The sequence below is a fragment of the Polyodon spathula genome, chromosome 27, assembly GCF_017654505.1.
Source record: "Polyodon spathula isolate WHYD16114869_AA chromosome 27, ASM1765450v1, whole genome shotgun sequence".
NCBI classification, from domain to species: domain Eukaryota; kingdom Metazoa; phylum Chordata; class Actinopteri; order Acipenseriformes; family Polyodontidae; genus Polyodon; species Polyodon spathula.
The window spans coordinates 5,108,062-5,116,135 of NC_054560.1; positions in this window are offsets into that span (position 1 = coordinate 5,108,062).

The window sequence follows — 8,074 nt, forward strand, 5'->3', positions numbered from 1 at the left end:
ATTGAGAACGCAGTCTAATTTACAATGAGGACCTGGGAAGAGGCTCGGACCATCACAGCAAATAACAACAAGAGCAAGAAATAAGGAGTAAAAAAACACACACACACACACACACGGTCAATCATAAAACACAAAACTCAACAGATGCAGATGAGTAGACCAGAACATATATGCATACAGTGTAACTGTGGATTGCAGTTCTGGGGGTGTGCTAGAATTTTAATGCATATATTGTAATATTTCATATTAAATATGGCACATACTACATTCATTTTACATAATATTTAATGATTTTCCACATTGGGTCTATGGCATTCAGGTCCATGTTATTTTGTGAAATAGGACCATGTGAGTTGTCCGTGGATCCTCTCACCTTTCAAATCAAACAGAAACTCTATCCTGTGCTTTGATTGAATATTCATCTGTGCCCCATCTGTTACAGGACAGCTGTATAAAATCATGGACTACAACAACTTGCCATAATTCAAGCCTTAATCTGGGAATAAAGACACACTGTCTTTTATATATATTAAGTTATATACTTTTTAATAAACTCCTTTTTTGAGTAGACATGAGAACGGGACACAACATTTATATATATATATATATATATATATATATATATATATATATATATATATATATATATATATATATATATATATAAATTTTAACATATAACACGTTTGAACCATGCAACTGAAGTATTGCTGTTTGTATTCTTTGAATCGCAAGCCAGAAAGTTTTGTTTTTCTCATTTTCTTTCTTTCTTTATATATTTATTACATGTCAAAACTAGAACTTTTTTTGTCCAATGTAAATGCATGTTAATAACCCCAGCTTTATTTCCTTACCTCTACATTATAACTAGCAGCATTAACGCTAATGTAGTTCGAGGAAACCTAGGGGAGCTGATTAGTGACTTTATTTTTCCATACAGCTACACACTACATTACATTCACGAATCAAGATACAGGGGATTAATCAATAGAAAATTGGCTACATTCGCAAAACATAGACTCTTTCACATACAGCCCAGCTTTTCAGTAATTATCCCCATTTACCTTACCAATAATAATAATAATAATAGGGCCTTGTACTGAAAGAATGGGAGTTGAACTGTGTACATTATAGCAGTAATGAGGCCAGCATAATTAGATTTGTTCCATTAGAGCTCATATTGTCAGTGATAGAGTGATTGATGAGTGATGTGAGCTCTGCAGAATAGTGAATGCAGTACAGTGTACAGTATAGTGAATGCAGTATAGTGAATGCAGTATAGTGTACAGTATAGTGAATGCAGTATAGTGAATGCAGTATAGTGTACAGTATAGTGAATGCAGTATAGTGAATGCAGTACAATGTACAGTATAGTGAATGCAGTGTAGTGTATGCCATCCTACTACAACACTAATAAAGTGTAGCTTTAATTTGAGTGTGATTGTAATGTGGAATTAGAAACCCCATCCAGACTCATAGTCTATAGATACTTTATAAGATGCTCAGTAGATTCTGTAACATGTATTGGTAAGGCATTCTAGAATGTTATCAAGTGTTATAACAATGGCGACTGATGCTATGGCTGCCTCTGATTAGTGTCAGTGTTGGACTGTGTCATTTCAGCAGCAATGCAGTCCAAGATTATTGCTAGTGAGAGTCTGTGAAGCTTTCAAATGCAATGTGGAGCGTAATATTTTATGTGGGTGTGGTAATACTTTACAGAACGTGCCTCTAATTACTGTGTATTTGCATAGTTGTTACTCAGGAAATACATGTGTACTTACACATAATTACAATGTTATAATGTGTAGTTACAATGTACTTAACGTGTACATCTTTTTGAATGATATATGTAAGCACACACTTATAACAAAAAGGGGTTTGGGTTTGGGTTAGGATTAGGGTTATATCATGCAAATAATAAACTTTAAATACATTGTAACTATGCATAATCACAGTAATTATGTGTAACTACACAGGTATTTGCTAAGTAACTGCTACATAATTACAGAGACTCTTAATGTAAAGTGTTGTCATGTTTTATTTTTAACTGTAGTTAAATTGTAATTCTAATGATAATAATAATATAATTCTTATTCACGATGAAAGGCACTTAAAATTATTATTATTATTATTATTATTATTATTATTATTATTATTATTATTATTATTATTATTATTATTATTATTACAATTTCCTATGTTATAATTTAGCCTATTCATATTTTGGGATTGTTAGCAAAGTTCATATAATAAAGATATAGCAATACACCACAGATGAATATAACAGAAAGACGTTGTTTATTAAAATAATGCATGGTGGAAAGAAAATGGATAAATATTGAATGAGTACTGTATAGGGGCGTTTGGAATAGCTCAACAAAGGAAAGCAATTCTTCTGAACATCACAAACTGCGCTTAAATACTTGAAATGACATTACTGCTAGACACCAGCGTCGCGCTGGCATTGCTTAATAAAATGGTTGCTTTGATCAGTTTAGGGACGGGAATGCATAACCAGTCTGTCTGAGTGCATCAAAGCAGTGTTCTAGGTTTTCCTGCGAATTCAAGTGAAAGTTGCAGTTTTGCTCTTCATCAGCATTAAAAGAGAAATATGTTTTGAGTGGTGAGACAAAACTGAAAATTCAAACCAAACACGAATGCATGAAGGACTCCTGCAGACCCCTTCATTATATAATACTCCTCCCCCCCCCCAGCTGATTCAACATTAAAGAACACGCAAACATCCCCTTTACATTTTGAAATAATATTTGAATTTGAAAAAGCCATGTTCGTCCCAGCGCTAAAATGATTTGTTGTTTTTTAAATTTCTGTCAGACTCCAAACAACCACATTTTAAACCAGCTTCATTTGACCTGAATTGGCTCCAGACAGCTACGTGACCAGAAGTTGTTTCCTTGAAGGACCCTAACCCTTCTATTTATTTCATCATAGGTAAATTGGGCTGTTGCCATGGGTACTGAGCTTGATTCTCAAAATCTAAATTGTCATTAGCAAGATTTTTTTTTTCAGATAGTAGAACCACACCCAATAAAATTGCCAGCCCCAAAATAAACAACTCAAACATTTAATTTAGGCAAAAAAATTGGGACGATTCGAGTAAGTAGCTTTGAGAATTTAGCCCACCGACATGTATTAAAATAAAACAGCGGGATAATAGCGTCTCCCTCAAAGGTAAGGTTTATCATAGAGTTAAAGAACGTCAGTATTTAAACCCATCCTTGTTTACATCTTTAGCCTCTGGTAAAAAAGCTGATAGAAAAGGATCCTATTTTATAAAATGCAATTTCCAATTATTATTCTGTTATTTATTTACCCGATGAGGAGAGCGATACAAGTGGGGAGTATTGTTCTGAAGATGGCAAACATTAGGCTGGGGAATAAACAGGTTTTCATTGACCCTGTACGTTTCACCCTGCTGCATTGTGTCCATTATTAACTTGCCATGCTGCCAAATCTATACTCCAGTAATAGAAAGTCTAGGGTTTATTATTCTGTTAAAATTTGTTGCATTTTGGTGACTGCTATTGATTGGATTTTTCTACCAGTGCCCTTGATACATTTGGAAAGAAAGCAAAGAGAGTGTGTGTGTCTCAGTGTGTCTCAGTGTGTGTGTCTGGGTGTGTGTGTGTGTGTGTGTGTGTGTGTGTGTGTGTGTGTGTGTGTGTGTGTGTGTGTGTGTGTACGTGTGTGCATGTGTCTCAGTGTGTGCGTGTGTGTGCGCGGGTGTGTGTTTTAGATGAAGCACACACCATTTAACCCAAAATAGAATGGCCTTGAAAGTATCAGGCTTCTGTTTGGCTTTAAACAATCCTCTGAATTGAAATTGAAGATTAAAAAAAAGAAAGGCTGGAAGAAAAGCAGTATTTTTAACATGCTTCACCATACCCCTCACTGTGCTTCACCATTCCCCTCACTGTGCTTCACCATACCCCTCACTGTGCTTCACCATACCCCTCATTGTGCTTTACCCTGCTTCTCTCTGCTAAAGCTTTTAATATACTTCATTAGGCTTTGCTATAAGTATTGTTATGAGGTATTTAATAATCTTTAAGTTCATTACCTTGCTGTACACACAGTTCTTGCAATCCCCTCTTCTGTCTGTGTGTGTGTGTGTGTGTGTGTGTGTGTGTGTGTGTGTGTGTGGTACAGCTCAGAGACGAGGGTTAGAGTGATGGCTCCTATAAACCACAATCTCAAATCAGCAAGCGCTGCGCCCAGTAATCCAAATCACAGACTGACATTGGGAGCAAATGCTAAGACCACTAGGTAGGTTTTATACCTGCAGCATAAGAAGAACTCAACCTATTCTCTTTTCTTCAAGTAAAATTAAAACCAGCAATGTAGATGTAATGCTGTCGGTGAGATTTGTTCCAAGAAAGTCTTGTGTTTTTTTTTTTTTTTTTTTTTTTTTTTTTTTTTTTTTTTCATGAGGTAACGCTGCAGGCCCTTTGTAGACGGCACGGGTCCTTGTTTGCGCAAACAAAAGCGAAACCATGGCAACCATGTCCCGCTCCCATCCACAACCCCAATTACTGTTATTATTCCTAATGCATTCCCCGAGCCCGCTTTGTTTGACAAGTGGGTGACGCTCAGGCAGGGTAATGATAAAAGAGGCAGGGAAATAATCTTTTTCAGTGGGGTTGTCTTTGAATTTTTTTTAATGGACTTTTTTTTTTTTTTTTTTTTTTTGCTCTCTTGACATACACTGTTAACTTTCTCTCTGACATTCAGCTAATCATTACTCAAGCCTTGACCACATTCGCGATAAGAAGGCATACCAAACGCATTTAAATAAAAATATTTAAAGAAAACACCATTTGATTATAGGGCAGTAATCTCAGTCAGCCTATCTCTATCAGAAGTGCAGTCTACTGCAATACAGTTTAACACAATACCACCAGATCTTGGTACAAATCAATAATCATGCAGTATAAGCAGTATTGTGCTCTTGATATTTTTAGCATTTGAATTTGCAAGCCTGAAAATTTGTAGCTAGAGTCCCAAACAAAAATATTTGGGCAGTTAAAAAAAAAAAAAAAAAAAAAAAAAAAAAAAAAAAAAAAACGAGGAAAACACAAAGAAAGTGATTTCTATAATTTATATTTGTTCTATTGAAAGATATAAGACTTGAATCTTATAAAGATGGGGACTGATTTGAAGGTTGTTGTTGCAAAAAGGAAACCAAAGTCGATTGCAGAACTCAAAGCTGCATCTGTTGAAGAATGGGCAAAAATATCTCCGGGATGATGCCAGGATCTGGTTTCCAAATACAAATAAAAAAAGACTGCAAGCTGTAAAGTTTGCAAAGGGTGGGCACACGAAACACTAATGGAAGGGAGCCCAAATACTTTTGTCAATGTATGAAATTAGTTTTTGCATGTTGTTTTTCATTTTATGCATGTTATGTAAGAATTTGTCATACATATTAATATTTTATATATTTCAATAAAACATAAATTATAGCAATCACTTTTTGTGCGTTTTCTCTTTTTTCACTTCTCAAATTCTTTTGTCTGCGACTGTGTATCTGTTAGAGTCTACAGTACCTGAAACAAAGTAGCAAATGCGTTTTTTTTAAAAAAGATGTAATGAAAGACACATAAAATGAACGAATGACAAACAGAAATGCTCTTCATTCACCCAGTACACTGTTAGTTGAAGAGATTGTCATATCGCTTAGTGGCAGCGCTTGTGCAGTGTCCAAAACACACCATTCATAGGCACTTCACTGCGTTCTAGTGGGTAATAATTGATTATTGATTTCATGTATGTATGTAGGACAGATTCGTTGATCATGTGTGCCTGTGTCCAAAAATATTTCGTTGGAGTCCACATTCAAATCCATTTCTAGCTATAGAAAAGTGCTTAGGGAAATTATAATTGAGAAAACTCCCCGCTGTATTCTCCTGAGCAGAGACAGTTACTTCTACCGGTTCTTTAAAAATAATAACAACATACCTTCATCAATTAAAAGGAAAAAAATGACACCTTCCCAGTAAGTATATATTTTTAAATGTTTCCGTTCCTAGCGGCATTATCAATGTTTCTTTCTCTCCCAATCACACCGCGAGTGTCTCAGCAGCTGAATTAAATACCATGGCAACAAAAAAAATGTAATAAATTGAACCCTTTCCTATATTTCTTTTCCCCCCACAAAGTTTTACTTCCTACCACCATTTTCCATATTTATTTCCCTCCCAGTCGCGTCCCGACTGTCATTTGTGCTTCCTGTCTGTCTCGGCTGTCGGCAAAGCTCCTGCCTCCCATAACTTTTGTTTTTTTCTTAGTCACGAATTGTGAAATGCAAATATCGACTGCCTCTTTCGCCATATATCAGAAAATAATGTATCCTCAGGAAGACCATACTGACCGCCGGGGACAATATTGCCTTCAGCCTTCGGTTTCGGGCAATATAATCCCTATCAGCCAGTAATCATTTTCTGATATGTGACTCGAAGGGCAGTCCTTATTTGCCATATATGTGCTTCCATTTCGTTTTTGTCCTAATCAAATCATTATGTCTATTCCTGGCGGCCCAGCTGCAATGCTTTTGTTTTTCACCTGTTTCACTGTGGTCCTTTGTAAGTCATTAGTCGTTTTCTGCCTATGTCTGTGCACCCTTTTATAAGCACATGTCGATCTTCTGTAATATAAATGGGGGGAATGGGACTGTTGACGCGGCGCTTTCCTGTACCAAAAGAGCAAGGGTTCTTTCATTAGAGGAGCGGGGGCGGAATTATTCAGTTATTAGGTCTTCTAACCCTTCCTCTCACACACACACACGCACGCATCCACAAATAACAGTTTCTGTTTAATTGAAGGTGGGTTATGTGATAGCTTTGTTAAGCCCCTCTCTCAAAGCGCGTTCAAAGAAGGGGCTACAAGTGCTTGGGCAGCTGCTCCGATATCTCTTCTAATTCTGTTTTCATGTCCATTGTACTGCGTTGTACTCTCTGCCTGTCGGTCGTGCTGCACAGGAGGTGTATTGGCCTTCTTAACAGGGCTACGCTGTTTGCTATTTTGAGGCACACAAAAAAAAAAAAAAAAAAAAAATCATGTTGCCGTGGGATACAAGAAAACAAGACTCGAATCGTGTTTTGTAAGGAGAATTTTTCTTTTTCTTCATAAGTTTAAAAAAAAGAGAAACAGCTTTTTAATGCAGGGGTGAGGGTGAGGGTGAGGGTGAGGGGGGGTGAGGGGGTGCATTTTTAAAAAAATTGGAGAATGTCTCGGTTCGGTGGGGGACGCATATTAAATTTGTACCCCACCCCTATTTACCCCCCCCCCCCCCCCCCCCCCCCCCCGGGATAAAAGAGTGAAGTGTCTTCAGTTATAGCCCATCCTGTAAATCTCTAATTTGAATATACTTTACTATAATGTAACGTGTGCGGTGTTGTGTGCAGTCAGTGAGATGAGATTAAAAGCTCTAAACACCGACGAGCCTGTCTCTGCTGCACAGTGGTTAAGACGCTCGCTTGCGGTGTGAGGGGGCGCTGGTTCGCACCCAGCCTCCGTCCTGTTAAAACAAGAAGCGAGCTTAACTAATTACCTCAGGCTCTTAAATACCACTTATCCTATTCTTATTAAACTATCAATTTTGTATTCATTACTTGTGTGTTGTTATATCTCCTGGTCATCAGCTTTGATGCCTTGCTGGTAACTGTGATTTTGAATTCCCAGCAGGGGTGGGTGTTACTGATATGCTTATTTATTTACCCAGTGCTCGTAAACATGGATTCATATTTCATATGACATTGGCACCTGAGATATTGAAAGCTGCAGCCCACCTTCAATATCAAGGTGCAGCAGTAAGTGATGTCGATTGTTCATTTGACTGCATCCTGTACGATATTGTTGTCCTCTCTCGTCGAGTTCTTACCTCAATTGAGCATTTTATATTTGTAATGAAAGAACGTGAACTCACTATATTAGAGCCTGAATGTAATGCATGGTGCATGCAGCGTTGTTATCTAGCTGGGTCCTTGAATATAGGGGATGGGGGGTATTTCTCGGTGCTTTGCCACAGATCCATTTAGTATTTTAAACAGTC